Source organism: Triticum urartu, chromosome 1A (assembly GCF_056163025.1).
Source record: "Triticum urartu cultivar PI428250 chromosome 1A, HENAU_Tu73, whole genome shotgun sequence".
NCBI lineage: Eukaryota > Viridiplantae > Streptophyta > Magnoliopsida > Poales > Poaceae > Triticum > Triticum urartu.
In genome coordinates, this window is record NC_141873.1 from 10,729,893 (window position 1) to 10,749,730 (window position 19,838).

At 42.0% G+C, this 19,838-nt stretch overlaps 1 long non-coding RNA gene and 2 pseudogenes across 1 annotated transcript; 1 reads left to right on the plus strand and 2 right to left on the minus strand.

The window, feature by feature from the left end:
- Window positions 1–1,532: 1,532 nt before the first annotated feature.
- LOC147988308 (putative disease resistance protein RGA3) lies at window positions 1,533–3,655 on the minus strand (annotated as a pseudogene).
- Window positions 3,656–7,651: 3,996 nt separating this feature from the next.
- Window positions 7,652–8,568, minus strand: LOC147988309 (uncharacterized). The gene is made up of 3 exons (XR_015611569.1): window positions 8,268–8,568; window positions 8,113–8,163; window positions 7,652–7,876 (listed from the first exon to the last, which is right to left on the minus strand). It is a non-coding gene; the product is annotated as an uncharacterized LOC147988309 (long non-coding RNA).
- A 751-nt stretch (window positions 8,569–9,319) lies between these two features.
- On the plus strand, window positions 9,320–10,554 carry LOC147988310 (gamma-gliadin B-I-like; annotated as a pseudogene).
- Window positions 10,555–19,838: the final 9,284 nt, after the last annotated feature.

Genomic DNA, 19,838 nt, shown 5'->3' on the forward strand with positions numbered 1-19,838 from the left:
CGTCCTCCGGGCTCATGGTGTTGCATGTCCAGAGCCGACACCCGACGCTGGAGCCTCACGCCATGCATGCGCTAGTAGTTGTACCTGTCCTGTAGACCGGACTAGTCTTTGATTTGTTTTCTTGTCCGCCTAGGTTTAGCCGTACTATGGTCGGTCACGAGAAATACTTTCCAGAACCAACACATATCAAATCCTAGTTGGACCCGACTCGTATCAGCGCGTACGTGCGCCTATAAAAATACAAGAGCAAGCAGATCCATGGGAAAACCATCGACATCGACAGAGACTTTCAAGCCCTGGTTGGACCCCCGTCTCATCGTGATGGAGAGCCCAGCAACACCGTCGGCCATCGCCATGGAGACGTCGTTGGAGAAGTCCGTGGCCGGCATCGTGGCAAATATGGAAAAAGTAACGGCCGGCCTCGAGTGTCCTAGCAGGTACTTCTGCGTGCTGGACAAGTTCGACAAATGGGCTTATGCGTGTTTGGGGCCGAAGCCGGACGCCGCAGCATGCACCAGAGCGCAAGCGGTGCTGCTCAAGTGCATAACCGATCCATCCACCTGCGACTCGCACGGGAACTCCAGCTAATTGATTCATCCAGGCCGCCCGGCCTGATCATGAGCTAACTAGTTTGTTTGCGCGCTATGCTTGGCTAGTTTTATTATATGGATATCATAGGTAGTATTATTTCAGATTCGTCTTATTTGTTTCCGGTGGAGTTGTCTTGTACTGGTCTACTCGTGTAGACCACAGAATAATTGTTAGACTTTTTATTATATGAAAAATACGACAATATATGTACTAGTGGAAATTCCTTTAACTAGTGTGTGGAGTAGAGCTAGCAGCTAAATTCCTGCTGCTTCGCCTGGAAAAACGTCTACATGAATTCAGAAAGACATTGTAGGTGATTGGTGAAAAACCCCTCCGCAAAGGCATTGCTCCCTCCGGGGCGACTCGGGCACTTCAACCCTAGCGTAGCCGACCGCGCCCCCAATACCGACTCCCCTCCATGTTGCCACCCGAGAGGCCGGCGGTGCGCCGCATGGGAGCCGATGAAGGTGGCGGTGAGGATCTGCATGCCTTGTGCTTGGACAGGGGGCTTTATCTGTGGCGGCAACCTCGACCACTGGATCGATGTCGCCTCTGCAGTGACCGACACTCGTGGGTACTTGTTGAGTATTGTGATTAGATTGGAAACTTAGGATAGACTAGGAAGTATTGAGACTCGTCGGCACATACATATATATATGTATATATACATATATATATACACACACACACACATATATATATATATATATATATGTATATATGTATATATATGCCGACGAGTCTCAAGCAATAAACAACGATTTCACCAACCTCTTTCTATTCCCTTCTAACATGGTATCAGCCTAACTGATCCAAACCCTAGCCGCCGCTGCTGCTTCAGCTCCGCGCCGCCCCCGGGGCAGTTGGTCTCCATGACCACCACCAGGGGCCACACGGTCCAAACTTATGGTTCGTCCCGCCGGTCGTGTTGACTGGCTGCCCTAGAGTGTATTTTTTCCATGATCCGAAAGCCACTCAATTTGACTTAGTTCCTTAATTGCAACGACACATTCCTTTCCCATAACAGACATTGCAATATCATGCATAAGATCATGGATTTTGCATGTAGTTCTGAAACAATACTGCCCGTGGCCCTTAAATTCCTCTATGTCCAGAAAGAACGACCTTGATGCTAGCTCACTGAAAATATGTTTTCCAATGGTTTTAAGACGATCTTCCTCCTGTTCCGGGATAAAGCCATTTGTGATCCATAGTTGGATAAGCTCCTCCACATTAATCTTGCAATCCTTGGGAAATACATCACAAAAAGCAAAGCACTCCTTCATGTGTGATGGCAAGTCATTATAGCTGAGCTTTAGTATTTGCAAAATTCCAGTCTCATCGGTGCAAATGCTGCTTCTAGATGATAAAGCCTTCCATTCTTCTTCGCTGGTCTTGGTACGAAGTACAGAGCCCAATGCAGTTGCAGCTAAAGGAGAACCAGAACATCTCTTCACAATCTCAGCAACCATCTCGACTAGCTCGCCGGGCATTTCTTTCTCCGAACTGAATGCTTTGCATCAATAATTTCCTTTAAGAATCTATCGTCCAAATAAGTGAGACTGTAGGCTCTATATGCACCCATGATTTCAGCAACTTGTTTATCACGAGTGGTTGTCAACACTACACTACCCATGCCACCATGCAGACAAGCCTTCAGTGTTTCCCACTTATGGAACTCTGTTTTTCCATATATCATCCAATACAAGGAGATACCTCTGCCCGCTGACCAGTTTTTGAAGTCTATCGAGTGGTGGTTTGTATGTATCATCATTCTTCTTGGGAGACGCTTCAACTATACTCTTAGCCAGGGAGTTCACATCAGATGTATCAGATACACAGACCCAAAGCAGCAACTGGAAATGCTTCTAAACTTTAGGTTCATTGTATAGATGTTGTGCTAATGTAGTCTTGGCAAGGCCACCCATTCCAACAATGGGAATAATCATGAGATCTGAACTACTAACTTCACCAAGTAATATATCAACAATATTCTTCTTATCTTCGTGTCTGGATCTGCTGGCAATTTCTTGTGGGTCAATGATAACATTGTCCGTCTGCATCCATTTTTTGGACACAGGCAACAGTGGTCGGTACTTGAACCTAAAGGAATGCATCTCTGCTATGAGGACATAAATGACTTCAGAATCTGGCAAAGCTTACGGCCCATCTTGTAACGGAACACAATACGGTTGTGAGTAGGGAAGAGTTTAATTACATTGAACCCAAGCTTGGTGTAGTGCCCCTTCTTCTTGGCTTCACGACGGAGTGCTTCGTACTTGAATTCGTCGAAGACCTCATTTGCCTCATAAGCCACCGTCTTGAGCTCCTGGAACCAGGCTTTGGCCCCATCTCTATGCTCCATTGCCTGATTCTCGGCGTCGGTCATGGCGTCGAGTATGGCCGGAAGCTTGCGTTTGAGATTCTTTTGTTGCTCCTCCATTCCCTCCATCACCTTGTACTGGCCCAGGAAGGAGTTGGCCGTCTTGTTCACTAGCATGGACACCAGCGGCCGGATCACCATGGCGGCCACCACCTCCACCATTCGAATGCTCACACGATTGGCACTACAAAGGGAAACACGAGCACAGTGTGGAATGGAGAAGAGAATGTTGTGAGCACGATGTGCATTGCTTTGGTACTAATGAAACTGGAAGCCAAGGTGAGTATTGACTTTCTGGGAGCGAAGTCGGTGAGCTCGCGTTATGGGAACCAAAAACAACCATCCAATCTTGAACAGCTCAGCACTGGGCATTCTTTTTGGGCTGATGTATAATAGGACAACCAGCATACCACATTAATAGCTGGGGGCATCTTCATTTCTTATTGAGACAGAACCAGAGCGCAAGATGACACATGCAACTAAAATATTGCAAGTAGATCATTATATTCGGTACTAGTCGTCAACCCGTGCATTTGCACGGGCTGGTCCAGTTAATGCCTATTTGACATGAACATAAAGAAAATACAGTTATTATTATTACCAAATAAGCGATTCAGCTTCCGGTAACTACAGGTTATTTTCTATATTCGCAAGGAGAAGGGAACAATATATTTCATGGTCATATTCTTCTGTACCAAACTTAGCATGTAAGTTATGGCACATATCTTGCTTAATTGTTGCCCTCTAATTAGATTTTTTTCATGAAAATTAGTTTTCACTAATGATAACATGTACGAAATAATGGTCAAATATGTTTAGAACAATGCCACTTTCTAATATGTCATATTTTTTGGGACACAAATTGTACCTACAATCAGCCATAATGATTAATTAAGTTATTTATTACGCATTTTGAAGCTCGTTCCATGGATTTAATTATAAGTTAAATTAATACATGAAAACATGCAGGATTGAAGTATATAATTAAAATAATAATAAGTTATCGTGTGTTTAGCATGCCAAATTAAAGAAAAAATTAGTTAAGCATGAAATTTGACATGACAATTAGTTAAAAGGCATTTAAAAAACAACTGATATGAATAAGAATGTCTAAACTGCATGCGATGTTGTTGCCAACATTGAGAGAAACAAAAAAAATTGTACACACCATGGTCGCACTGATTTATAAGAACATTGGATGGGTAGAACAATGGCTCAACTAAATCTCGTTTCAAGTGACAAAATATACTGCAGAAGTATGATCTGTGAAGAATTTTTATTTTAATTCATATACACGAAGGGAAAAAAAATCCTAGAATCTAAAGCAACAAATCATAAATTCATTGGTGAGTTATAAGGTCCAAAGAAAAATTATAATGATAATCGAGAAAAAAAAATCTTAAATAGATATAAAAGAGGTGCACCAACAGACAACTCCTGCCAAGGTAAAATGTAGCAATAGCTCTATGGGCTGGCTACTATAATTGGGCATCCAACTAATTGAATCAATAAAAATTACATGATATGGAGAATACAAAAGGAGTAGTTTAGTACTTCATGGCTAGGCAGAACATATTTTACATTTGATTCTGAGGTGGGAACATAATTTGCACGACAAAAGAGTTAATAACACACTCATATTAAAATAAATGTGAGAAATGTTTCTTCATTAGTAAATATACTATCTTTGATCTAGAAGAATCGTGTCTTTGCTTCAAAAACTCTGATGACTTGGGAAATTGTATGATAACTAAATATATAAGAGATTACAACATCAACTCATCTTAACAATTTATAATCTGAAGCATCCCGTCCTATTTTAGTAAAGGACATATGAGGCACATGCAAGTGAGTCCAGGCTTGTTATCCTGCGCTTTTCGTATCAAAAATAACTGCTAATAATTGGAGAGCAAAAGCCATAACTTAATATGTATATATGATTGCACTGTGGAAGGAATTAGCATCATCCAAGCTAGAATTTATCCAGCCCATTGACAATTCATTTTTTTTAGAAAATGTAATATAAATTTTAAGGACTCCCTTTATATGTGTTCTGAGCTTACAACTGTACATGGCTAAAGACCATATTAAAGTCCGAAGAAGGTAAATATTAATTTACGTACCAGTTTGGATGCATACTGGATCAAGTAGAAAGGAGAACTATCTCCTTGAACGTGCGCCTGCCGACGGGTAGACTGAAGCACAACCCTTGGTGTTTTTGCAAGGGGAATTTGAAGGAACTTGTATCCACTGATGATCTACACACCTACTGCAACCTTGATTGATGCACCGTTGTCCTGTCTGCAACCTTTTCCGGCAAGCAGCAACCAATTAACACACATTTAAAAGATCATGAACTATATTCCAACCTATACCCAGCGAACTACTTCATAATCACTATACTTGATCGCGCTAGTGTATTGGCCACTGCTCGTGATAATTATTTTGTAATACTAATCCAGAACTAAATTACAACATTGTTGAATATCCTTGGAATTACTCGCTCGGGAATGACCTACAGGACGCAGGTTGGCACATCGTTAGCAATAATAATCACGATCCATTAGGCATGACATCATCATGTGCCTTGGTTCCTGTACGTACACATAATCCGATCTTAGGTTATATAGTCAGCTAGTTGAGGCATTAAGACACATTTAGGCTATTAATCTACCAGTGAAGCAATAGAGAAAATTCAAGGTACGTACTTGTGGCCATCCAGCGATTTCTCGTGTGCCTCCGTGTGTGTTTATTTTTCTGCCGGCTGGCCGCTGTGTACATGTTCATGTTTTGGCACTGTAATCACTCACTCGGGGACCTGGAGGACACGGGGGAGGGGGGCACATCTGTGTACATTGTACGTCTATGATTTCTTTATCTTGAGTTGGACTTGGATGGTATGCTATTAGGACAATACATTAGCGTGGAGGCTTAAAATTATTAGTGTGGAGGCTGGAAGTTACATGGTTTAATCTACGCCATCATAACTTGGTCCCACCAGATAAACGGCTCATAATTTCTAATTAACGTGGTAATTTCTAGGGAGTCTCTAATTAGTATATGTATGTACGTATATGTATGTATGTATGTATGTATATGTATATGTATATGTATATGTATGTATGTATGTATGTATGTATGTATGTATGTATGTATGTATAGATAGATGTATAGATAGACTTGCATCAGTACATCCAATCGAATCCAGTTTTTCAAAAGTGACGTTCCACTGGTTGTGACCTTAGCAGATGGTACGAATTTTCTATCCAAATACAAAGAGTTGCAGGAATGCAAATTGAACAATTAACTCCACTGGCTATACGTGTGACAGCACACCTACTGCGCAACTACAGCATATACTTATGTCAAGTGCCTGCTGTCCAGGTAGACCAGAATAATGGTGTTCTTGGATTAGTTGAATCTTCAATACATCACATACTTATCACCGAATCAAGTGGTTATTTTATTGTTCTTTTTTTTTGGAATGGCCTCTAATTATGATTGAGTACAGGATTGATCTCAGAACAGACATAATCGGCTGGCAGAGAATTATGCCCTGTTCATATAGTCTGATGCAACACACTACTCAGTTTTTAGAATTAAATATAGAATTTTAATCTGTTGACAACAAACGTAGAAACAATTAGAATTAGCCGCCCCAGTGAGATTATCTGCAGCATCATTTTAACCGGAAAGCAATTGCCCTAATGAGATCAGCCAACCATACACATTGCCAATATAAACAAGGTGGCTGGTATTAACGATGCAGGTTTTAAATTAATCAAGTGGCTAAACCGAGGTATCGACAGCCATATGGGACAATGTGCACTTCAGTTAGAAAATGAAAACTTGCAGGCAGTAAAATAATTTATGTCAGTACACCCAGGATATTGCAAATAGAGTATTAATTATGTATTTGTGTCAGTATATCCAATGCAGTTTTTCAAATGTGACGTCCCATTGGCTGTGACCTTAGCAAGTGGTATGAATTTTCGTTCTAAATACTCCAAAAAGTTGCAGGAATGCAAATTAAACAATTACCTCCCATGTCTAGACGTGTGAGAGGACACCTACTGTGCAACTATAAAAATATAATTCAACTTGAGTACCTGCTGCACAGGGAGGACCACAATATTGGTTTTCGTGAACTCATTGAATCTTGAATGCAACACATGCTTCCTGCTGAAGAGAGAAGACCCGGTGGCAAGTGGTTAATTTCCTGTGCTTTTTTAGTGACACCTCTAACTAACACTGAAGGGGCATGACCGAGTTCAGAGATGAGCATAATAAGCTGTCAGATGACTATCCCATTTTGATATGGACAAAGGATACACTTAATATGCTGATATGATAAAACACAACTTGTCAATCTCCTGTTATTCGATGATGAAAGATACATATGAGTACGCGATATAATTTGGTGAGCATTTTTATCTTTGACGGATACAATTTGGTGAGCTTAATATGTTCCATTATTGTGAGACAGTGAAAACCGGCATAGGAGCCATATGGAATTCTTTTTATCCGCTAAATAATGAGATCGGCTTGACTAACTAAAATCAGATGATGCCTGACTTGGCAACCATACAACGAGGGCAAAAAAAAACAAAGACAGGGAGCTAGAACAACAGTGGTGTTAGAAGATAAATTCCAGTGCCCTTTTATTGATCGCTTCCTATGGCCATATAAATGAAATGAGATCTGGGACTCGGCCAGCTGCAACATGCCTCTAGCTAGAAAGCACATTTCCTCTGATGCACATATGAAATACGACAGTCCAAAACAGAATAAACACTGAGATTATACAGATGACTGGATGCTGTAACTAACTTGGACATCGCTCCACCGGAGATGAACTTTCTTCTCACACATCAGAGAGGAACGGAATGTCCTCCACTCCACCTGCATAGTGCGCAAAGGAGGAATTTGATGATTATTTGAACTTTTGAAGCGGCATCCACATAAAGCACAGAGTTACTCAGCTAGCAAAGCACATATGTACATCGCTGTTTGGCTATGCAGCTGAATTATGCTTCGTGCTGACCCTCCTGATTCACGCAGCTAGCATGGAGATGGGCACGCCTCTCTAATTCGTGTGAATCGAATAGCTGGAAGAGACGAACAGACAGGATCGATACCTTGTGTAGACGGGGAGGCCAGACTGGCTGCCAACGGAGGAACTCCGAGATCTTCTTGTCGAGTACATCCACAATGGAAATAAAAAGAGCTGTTAGAAGAGGATACCAGAGAGGTTGAGGGTAGGAAAGAATGGGGAAGGGTAGCGAGTGGGTACCTCGAGAGGTGGCGGTGGTGGTGGGGGGCCGGATGCGGAGCATGGAAGGGAGGTTGACGCCTCCGCCGCCTCGCACGTACGTGGAGCGGCCGCGGGCAGTGGGATCCGGGAGAGGCTGTGCCGGCGAGCGGTCCGGCCGGGGAGGAGGAGGAGGAGGAAGGGAGACGAAGAAGACGCAGATCGGCGGAGTGTGGGCTGAGCTTCTAACGTTGGGGCCTCCGAAAACTATAGCCCAGTTCGAATTTGGTGCCCTAACACACACAATGCTTACGTTGGGCCTAATCTCTCACTCCAGGCTGGGGCCTCTGTTCCAGCCTCATCTACCATTCCCCCCCCCCAAAAAAAAAAATCCTACACCCATAGATGAAACTATTTCTCAAAAAAAAACATAGATGGAACTGATTGTCTCAAAAAAGCCATGGAACTGATGATTTCTCTCTCTCAAAAAAAAAGATGGAACCGATGATAACGTGTCTAGAGTTAGGACCCGATATATGCTAGTAGGAGTAGCTTGTAAGAAATTACCATCCTTTACATGTAAAGGGAATTCGATGAGTCATGTCATGCTCTCTAGGTGTTAGTTTATCTTATCATCTTAGAGAACAATACAAAGTTAGTTTTATGAAAAGCAACTGAGTCTAGAAGAACCCTCCACGTGCAAGGCTTTAATAATCAAGCATATCTTAACAGACCACACACGATTGCAAACTTAGTCCTACACAAGTTTTGTCTTTCTTGTTTATGGCTGACAACCTATACAAGGTTCCAAACTCGGTTGCAAAAGTGATACTATACAGATAAGTGTGTGACATGTAAAGTGAATAAGGCAAGTCATCTTTAGCAAGCATCAGGATTTCTATACTTTGTGTATGATCATGTGCACAACTAAAAAGCAACCTTGATGATCAATCCAAAAGTATGCTTGTAGCTAGCGCAACCTAACACAATGTACCAAAAATTCATTTCAGATGCATCCAAACAAAATTATTAAAGCTGATGCAAAGAAGGAAAGAGGTGGTGCCCGGGCTACTATAAATAGGCATGAAGTACAAATATCATCACAAGCACAAGCATCAAAACCAAGAAACACTAGTTAACACTAATCCACTATGAAGACCTTCCTCATCTTTGCCCTCCTCGCCGTTGCGGCGACAAGTGCCATTGCACAAATGGAGAATAGCCACATCCCTGGTTTGGAGAAACCATCGCAGCAACAACCATTACCAACACAACAAACATTATCGCACCAACAATAACAATCCATCCAACAACAACCACAACCATTTCCACAACAGCAACCATGTTCACAACAACAACAACAACAACAACAACAACAACCATTATCGCAGGAACAACAACCACCATTTTCACAACAACAACCACAATTTTCGCAGCAACAACTACCACCATTTTCACAGCAACAACCACCATTTTTGCAGCAGCAACAACCAGTACTACCGCAACAACCACCATTTTCACAACAACAACAACCAATTCTACCGCAACAACCACCATTCTCGCAACAACAACCAGTTCTACCGCAACCACAAATACCATTTGTTCATCCATCTATCTTGCAGCAGCTAAACCCATGCAAGGTATTCCTCCAGCAGCAATGCAGCCCTGTGGCAATGCCACAAAGTCTTGCTAGGTCGCAAATGTTGCAGCAGAGCAGTTGCCATGTGATGCAACAACAATGTTGCCTACAGTTGCCGCAAATCCCCGAACAATCGCGCTATGAGGCAATCCGTGCCATCATCTACTCGATCGTCCTACAAGAACAACAACAGTGTCAGGGTTTCAATCAACCTCAGCAGCAACAACCCCAACAGTCGGGCCAAGGTGTCTCCCAACCCCAACAGCAGTCGCAGTAACAGAAGCAGCTCGGACAATGTTCTTTCCAACAACCTCAACAACAGCAACTGGGTCAACGGCCTCAACAACAACAGGTACCACATGGTACCTTCTTGCAGCCACACCAAATAGCTCAACTTGAGGTGATGACTTCTATTGCACTCCGTACCCTGCCAACGATGTGCAGTGTCAACGTGCCGTTGTACGGCACCACCAGTAGTATGCCATCCAGCGTTGGCACCGGAGTTGGTGCCTACTGATAAGGAAATATCTCTAGTAATATATAGTTGGATCACCGTTGCTTATTCGATGCATATGTCGATGTAGCGGTGACAAATAAAGTGTCACACAGCGTCGTGTGTGACCCGCACAAAATAGTTTAAATTCTGAAATAATATACAAATAAAGTTTTATCTAGAAAATGTTCGTACTGGTGTTGTGTGGATGTCGATCTGATTGCCATGCTTGCAAGTTCATAAATTCGTCTTGCCTGGTTACAAGAGCAACCTGGTGTGTTAATTAATTATTCATGTATTGCAATAATCAAGATTTAAATATAATAGTGTCATTGTAAAATTTGGGTTGAACTGAAGCAAGGACTAACATACAACTCTTTAATGGTTGCAGATCTGAGATCTTGTTTTTTATTGGTTTGTATCTGGTTCCGACTATTACCATTGTGTACAGTGAATGTAGGAGTAATCCAAACATATGTCTGTTAGTTAGGGCTAGTACTGTTGCGATCAGGCTTGCCGGTGATTATTGTACTTGTTGGAGTCTAGCTATGTGTACGTGTAGGTAGTAGTTTGATCCCGGTTAGGATTCCTGTCAGGTTCATGTTGATTCCGGTTAGGATTCTAGTAATCTAGTACGTGTAGGTCTTAGGTCGGTTGGTCAATGCATATATATATATATATATATATATATATATATATATATATATATATATATATATATATATGCACGGCTACGTGAGTTTTGGTATTGAGTAAGAAAAATGAGAAAAGAAATAAAGAGGAAATAACGGCACGACAAGCGCCCTTGGCTATCAGCTTTTGTGCACGTGTGTTTATGTAATTTTATCTGATCGAACCTGAGGGTGAAATCCAAGAGTGAAAACACAAACCGGTTTTATCGCTAATTCTATTTGCTTTTTTTGGCAAATACGTTTATTGATTCTTTGCACATTAACTTGTCGTCGAGAAAAAGTCCAGCTTTTTCTTGAACTCCATAGACACCACTAGCTAGTTAATTTTAAATAAGTTTCCAGTTTTTTCCTTGTTTTTATGTCCTTTGACTGGTTGCAGAAAATCACTACATCAATCCACAACAATTATTGTGGTAGGTACAGAAAAGGAGTTGCTGGCAGAATGGTCTGGGGGAGGGGAGGGGGGGGGGGGGGGCTATTCTTTGCACATTATTTTGTTTTGTTATTTTCATGCTCTTATACTATACCACATTTGTTCTTGATGGAATGCAAAATAAGCAACCCAAGGTAGAAACCATATAACTTGAGAGTGTGGGTGTGTGTCTACTTCACATCCTTCTCCTCATGGGTCTTGCTAGTTCAAGAATAGAAGAATTAACATGGAAGCGTGGATATCCTAGTTGACTAGTGCAGTTAGTAATAGCAATAGCTATTCCTCATGAGGTTATACAAAGTATCATTTTAATTGGAAAGCAATAGCCCTCATGAGATCAGACAACCATACACAGTTCCAAAATAAACAAGGTGTTGGCATTAAATATGCAGGATTTTAATTAGTCAAATGGCTAAATTGAGGCACCGTCAGACATATTAGACAATGTGCACTGCAATTAAAACATGTCCATGAGCATGTAATCTAGAATATTGCAAGTAGAGCAATATATTATGTATTTATGTCAAACCATCCAATGCAGTTTTTCAAAATGACGTTCCATTGGCTATGACCTTAGCAAATGATACTAATTTTCTTTCAAAATACTACAAAAAGTTGCAGGATTGCAAATTAAACAATTACCTCCACTGACTAGACGTGAAAAAACACACCAACTTCGTAACCATAAAATATAATTCATCTTGAGCAGCACCTACCGTGCAGGGAGGAACACAATTGGTTTTCATGAATTCTTTAAATCTTGAATGCATCACATGCTTACTGCTGAGGAGAGAAGACCCGAAAGCAAGTGGTCACTTTATTGTCCTTATCTGATGGCACCTGCAATTAAGGTTGAGTACATGATCGAACTCAGAAGTGATCATAATCTGCTGGCAGATGATTATTTCTTGTTCATGTGAACATACATAATATTTAATGTACTAACATGATAAAAGACATCTCGGCAATCTCCAGTTATTCAATGATGAAAGGTATGTTATGAGTATGCGATCCAGTTTGGTGAGCTTAATATATGCTGTTATTGTGAGACAGTGAAAACTGGAATAAAGGGCCATGCGGAATTCTGTTTATCTGCTTAGCTAACTAAAATTAGATGAAGCATAGCTTTTAAACCATACTACGGCAACAACAAAATCAAACATAGAGAGCTAGAACAACAGTGAGACCAACATAACACTACTAGGGAAAAGCCTAGCAGCAACACGGGTTTTGGGCCTCTCAGTAGCGCGGGGACCGGCGCTATTAATAAGGCGCTACAGCTAACGAATAGCTGTAGCGCTCTTTAGAAAAGGGCGCTGCTGATATTATTTGCAGCGCTGTTTACTGGGAAGCGCTACTGGTAAGGCGGCTCTACTGCTAAATCCCCCCCCCCCCCGCTACTACTAGTTTTATCAGTTTTTTTCCCTGCATATTTGTTTTGTATTTGAATAGGCTTTATACAATAATCTTTAGCATATCATACACATACAAATGTAATCATAGCATATACATACAATTAGTCTCATCAAATCATGTCATCATCATAATCATCATCCAACACAAAGTGGTCTCTCATCATCATCTAGAAAATAGCGATACAAGTCTCGATTACTTGCAAATACATCGTCATCCATCTAAACAATGATATACGCGAGAAGAGCTATCACTTTGAGTACATGAGTTCGTATCCCTCTCTCGCATTAGCGTGAACCTAAACTAACTACTGCCTGTCGCTCGAAAACAGGAAAGCGGTACACCTGGGCCTGACACTCCGGCCACTTGTCGTATATATACTCCTGGCGTAGCACTTTTTTGCCATCTATGATCTATGCACCTGCATCGTCACATGAGTCGATGATATGCAACATATATAGTTGAGCAACAGAAAGAGATAGACTTGGCAAAAATAGAAACAACATATCATAAGCATAAATAACAAAGTTCATCGTACCCCACAATGCCCTAACTAGAGTGATTTTCGCTAGTCGAGGAGGAGGACGGTTTAATTACATCACAAATAAAGTTTCACCGTGCATAACTCAAAGTTTTGTCATACAGAAAGTATGGACTAAACGGACACATTGTCATATATCGACAATCACTCCAACATGTCGTTCCATCCATCCAAGTTAGGGAGATAGTCCTCGAGCTTAGTGAAAGACTTCATGTCGAGACGCTGAGAGGCTATCCATGTTCGGACGTCTTCCCGCGACATTTATCCTTCTCCGTAGAACATCCGTGTTTTTCCGATGACCTCCTTCATGATGATTTGGGCAAGTTCGCGCTGGATGTTATAGAACTCAGCTCGAAGTCAATGATCCTCGATATCTCCTATGTCCTTTGCCCATTGCAGAATATGGGCATCGCCGGATCTAGGTGACATGCAAAGGTTCTGGTGATCCTGTTTATACTCCAGCATGTGGTGTAGGACATAGAATCCATCATTAAGAGAGTCGTTCGGTTGCTGGATGCACCAGAAGTCGGTCTTATGACCGAAGGCGACCCTGCCGCCCCTTCTCTTCTTGTACCTGACCTCTCCACCCCTTGCTTGGTAGTAAAACATAGAACTGTCGAGAACATCCTTGATGTGGGTGTAATCCCTTTTGTGAATGTTCTTCGACGAGTCCAAGTAAGGAGCGTGGGAGAATCGGGGGTAGAGGATGATGAGGACGGCGCGCCCGCCGCTGCGCAAAATAAGTACACCTGAAATTAATTAGCCTCCACCGTGTAAATGAATGATTGAAATCGAAGGAAGGATAGCAGCGCGGATGACTTACACGGGATGATAAGGCACGAGAATCGCCCCCTTGTCCTTATTGGCGAGCATGAAACTGACGATGTAATCCCTCGCGTATTCACGGTGCTTTGCGCAGACTCCCAAGAAGCCCTCGTGCATGTAGTACGGGTCAGCGACACAGATATGAGATATCTGCTCAACCCCGATGATGTAGTTCATGTGCAAGGCATAAAGGCGGACAAACATAAAATCCAGCTTCTTCATGTGAAACATGTCGAATATGTAATCGAATAGGAGGAAGAACTTATCCGCGGGGAAGCTGTCGATGTACGACATTTGCCGCGGAATGTTAACCACATAGAGTGGGTATCCTGCATCTTTCGAGGCGATGAGGCCTTTCTCTACCCGCAGCACATCGTCATGAAGTCTCCTTAGATCGCCGAATCTGACCCGTAGCGCTGTTGCAGGTAGGATTGGTTGACCAGGGATATGCCATTTATACACATCGGGGATATCTATACGGTCCTTAAGCCGAGGCGGCTGGATCATAGAATCAGCTTTTTTGCCTTTCCTCGCTCTCTTCCTAGACTTCTTTACTACCGGAAGGTCGTCCATAATACGTTGAGACGGCAATTCAAGCACCGACTCATGACGCTCAAACCCTGAGGTGGCGCCAGTATAGACATACTGTTCAGCGCCATCGTCGTCCTCATCCTCATCCATGGCAACGTCATCAGCGACTAATGGAGCCTCTGTTGGGGAACGTAGTAATTTCAAAATTTTCCTACGCACACGCAAGATCATGGTGATGCATAGCAACGAGAGGGGAGAGTATGATCTACGTACCCTTGTAGATCGACAACGGAAGCGTTTGGTTGATGTAGTCGTACGTCTCCACGGCCCGACCGATCAAGCACCGAAACTACGGCACCTCCGAGTTCTAGCACACGTTCAGCTCGATGACGATCCCCGGACTTCGATCCAGCAAAGTGTCGGGGAAGAGTTCCGTCAGCACGACGGCGTGGTGACGATCTTGATGTACTACCGTCGCAGGGCTTCGCCGAAGCACCGCTACAATATTATCGAGGACTATGGTGGAAGGGGGCACCGCACACGGCTAAGAATATGATCACATGGATCAACTTGTTTCTCTAGGGGGTGCCCCTGCCTCCGTATATAAAGGTTCAAGGGAGGGGGGCCGGCCGGCTAGGAGAGGCGCGCCAGGAGGAGTCCTACTCCCTCTGGGAGTAGGACTCCCCCCCTTTCCTAGTTGGAATAGGATTCATGGAGGGGGGAAAGAGGAGAGAGAGGAGGAAGGGGGGCCGGCCCCCTCTCCTTGTCCAATTCGGACCAAGGGGGGGAGGGGTGCGCGGCCCATCTCTGGCCACCTCTCCTCTCTTCCACTAAGGCCCACTAAGGCCCATATACCTCCCGGGGGGTTCCGGTAACCTCCCGGTACTCCGGTAAAATCCCGATTTCACCCGGAACACTTTCGATATCCAAACATAGGCTTCCAATATATCAATTTTTATGTCTCGACCATTTCGAGACTCCTCGTCATGTCCGTGATCACATCCGGGACTCCGAACAACCTTCGGTACATCAAAATGCATAAACTCATAATATAACTGTCATCGTAACCTTAAGCGTGCGGACCCTACGGGTTCGAGAACAATGTAGACATGACCGAGACACGTCTCCGGTCAATAACAAATAGCGGAACCTGGATGCTCATATTGGCTCCTACATATTCTATGAAGATCTTTTATCGGTCAGACCGCATAACAACATACGTTGTTCCCTTTGTCATCGGTATGTTACTTGCCCGAGATTCAATCGTCGGTATCTCATACCTAGTTCAATCTTGTTACCGGCAAGTCTCTTTACTCGTTCTGTAATACATCATCCCGCAACTAACTCATTAGTTTCAATGCTTGCAAGGCTTAAGTGATGTGCATTACCGAGAGGGCCCAGAGATACCTCTCCGACAATCGGAGTGACAAATCCTAATCTCGAAATACGCCAACCCAACATTCACCTTTGGAGACACCTGTAGAGCTCCTTTATAATCACCCAGTTACGTTGTGACGTTTGGTAGCACACAAAGTGTTCCTCCGGAAACGGGAGTTGCATAATCTCATAGTCATAGGAACATGTATAAGTCATGAAGAAAGCAATAGCAACATACTAAACGATCGAGTGCTAAGCTAACGGAATGGGTCAAGTAAATCAAATCATTCTTCTAATGATGTGATCCCGTTAATCAAATAACAACTCTTTTGTTCATGGTTAGGAAACATAACCATCTTCGATTAACGAGCTAGTCTAGTAGAGGCATACTAGTGACACTCTGTTTGTCTATGTATTCACACATGTATTATGTTTCCGGTTAATACAATTATAGCATGAATAATAAACATTTATCATGATATAAGGAAATAAATAATAACTTTATTATTGCCTCTAGGGCATATTTCCTTCAGTCTCCCACTTGCACTAGAGTCAATAATCTAGTTCACATCGCCATGTGATTCAACACTAATAGTTCACATCACCATGTGATTAACACCCATAGTTCACATTGTCATGTGACCTATACCCAAAGGGTTTACTAGAGTCAGTAATCTAGTTCACATCGTTTATGTGATTAACACCCAAAGAGTACTAAGGTGTGATCATGTTTTGCTTGTGAGATAATTTTAGTCAACGGGTCTGTCACATACAGATCCGTAAGTATTTTGCGAATTCTATGTCTACAATGCTCTGCACAGAGCTACTCTAGCTAATTACTCCCACTTTCAATATGTATCTAGATCGAGACTTAGAGTCATCCAGATCTATGTCAAAACTTGCATCGACGTAACTTTTTACGACGAACCTTTTTGTCACCTCCATAATTGAGAAATATTTCCTTATTCCACTAAGGATAATTTTGACCGCTGTCCAGTGATCTACTCTTAGATCACTATTGTACTCCCTTGCTTAACACAGTGTAGGGTATACAATAGATCTGCAGCATGGCATACTTTATAGAACCTATGGATGAGGCATAGGGAATGACTTTCATTCTCTTTCTATCTTCTGCCGTGGTCGGGCTTTGAGTCTTACTCAATTTGACACCTTGTAACACAGCCAAGAACTCTTTCTTTGACTGTTCCAATTTTTGAACTACTTCAAAATATTGTCAAGGTATGTACTCATTAAAAAAAACTTATCAAGCATCTTGATCCATCTCTATAGATCTTGATGCTTAATATGTAAGCAGCTTCACCGAGGTCTTTCTTTGAAAAACTTCTTTCAAAATACTCCTTTATGCTTTGCAGAATAATTATACATTATTTTCGATCAACAATATGTCATTCACATATACTTATCAGAAATGTTGTAGTGCTCCCACTCACTTTCTTGTAAATACAGGCTTCACCGCAAGTCTGTATAAAACTATATGCTTTGATCATCTCATCAAAGCGCATATTCCAACTCCGAGATGCTTGCACCAGTCCATAGATGGATCGCTGGAGCTTGCACATTTTGTTAGCACCTTTAGGATTGACAAAACCTTCTGGTTGTATCATATACAACTCTTCTTTAATAAATCCATTAAGGAATGCAGTTTTGTTTATCCATTTGCCAGATTTCATAAAAATGCGGCAATTGCTAACATGATTTGGACAGACTTAAGCATCGCTACGAGTGAGAAAATTTCATCGTAGTCAACACCTTGAACTTTGTCAAAAAACCTTTTTGACAAGTCTAGCTTTGTAGATAGTAACACTACTATCAGCGTCCGTCTTCCTCTTGAAGATCCATTTATTTTCTATGGCTTGCCGATCATCGGGCAAATCCATCAAAGTCCATACTTTGTTCTCATACATGGATCATATCTCAGATTTCATTGCCTCAAACCATTTCGCGGAATCTGGGCTCATCATCGCTTCCTCATAGTTCGCAAGTTCGTCATGTTCTAGTAACATGACTTCCAGAACAGGATTACTGTACCACTCTGGTGCGGATCTCACTCTGGTTTACCTACGAGATTCGGTAGTAACTTGATCTAAAGTTACATGATCATCATCATTAGCTTCCTCACTAATTGGTGTAGTAGTCACAGGAACTACTTTCCAATAAGGGAGCAGGTACAGTTACCTCATCAAGTTCTACTTTCCTCCCACTCACTTCTTTCGAGAGAAACTCCTTCTCTAGAAAGGATCCATTCTTAGCAACGAATGTCTTGCCTTCGGATCTGTGATAGAAGGTGTACCCAACAGTCTCCTTTGGGTATCCTATGAAGACACATTTCTCCGATTTGGGTTCGAGCTTATCAGGTTGAAGCTTTTTTACATAAGCATCGCAGCCCCAAACTTTAAGACACGACAACTTTGGTTTCTTGCCAAACCACAGTTCATAAGGTGTCGTCTCAACGGATTTTGATGGTGCCCTATTTAACGTGAATGCGGCCGTCTCTAAAGCATAACCCCAAAATGATAGCGGTAAATTTGTAAGAGACATCATAGATAGCACCATATCAAGTAAAGTACGATTACGACGTTCGGACACACCATTACGCTGAGGTGTTCCGGGTGGCGTGAGTTGCGAAATTATTCCGCACTGTTTCAGATGTAGACCAAACTCGTAACTCAAATATTCTCCTCCATGATTAGATCGCAGAAACTTTATTTTCTTGTTACGATGATTTTCAACTTCACTCTGAAATTCTTTGAACTTTTCAAATGTTTCAGACTTATGCTTCATTAAGTAGATATACCCAGATCTGCTCAAATCATCTGTGAAGGTCAGAAACTAATGATACCCGCCGCGAGCCTTAACACTCATCGGATCTCATACATCATTATGTATTATTTCCAATAAGTCAGTTGCTCGCTCCATAGTTCCGGAGAACGGTGTTTTAGTCATCTTGCCCATGAGGCATGGTTCATAAGCATCAACTGATTCATAATCAAGTGATTCCAAAAACCCATTAGCATGGAGTTTCTTCATGCGCTTTACACCAATATGACCTAAACAGTAGTGCCACAAATAAGTTGCACTATCATTATTAACTTTGCATCTTTTGGTTTCAATATTATGATTATGTGTATCACTACGATCGAGATCCAACGAAGTATTTTCATTGGGTGTGTAACCATATAAGGTTTTATTCATGTAAACAGAACAACAATTTATTCTCTTACTTAAATGAATAACCGTATTACAATAAACATGATCAAATCATATTCATGCTCAACGCAAACACCAAATAACACTTATTCAGGTTCAACACTAATCCTGAAAGTATAGGGAGTGTGCGATGATGATCATATCAATCTTGGAACCACTTCCAACACACATCGTCACTTCACCCTTAACTAGTCTCTATTTATTCTGCAACTCCCGTTTCGAGTTACTAATCTTAGCAACTGAACTAGTATCAAATACTGAGGGGTTGCTATAAACACTAGTAAAGTACACATCAATAACATGTATATCAAATATACTTATGTTCACTTTGCCATCCTTCTTATCTGCCAATCACTTGGGGTAGTTCCGCTTCCAGTGACCAGTCCCTTTGCAGTAGAAACACTTAGTCTCAGGCTTAGGACCAGACTTGGTCTTCTTCAC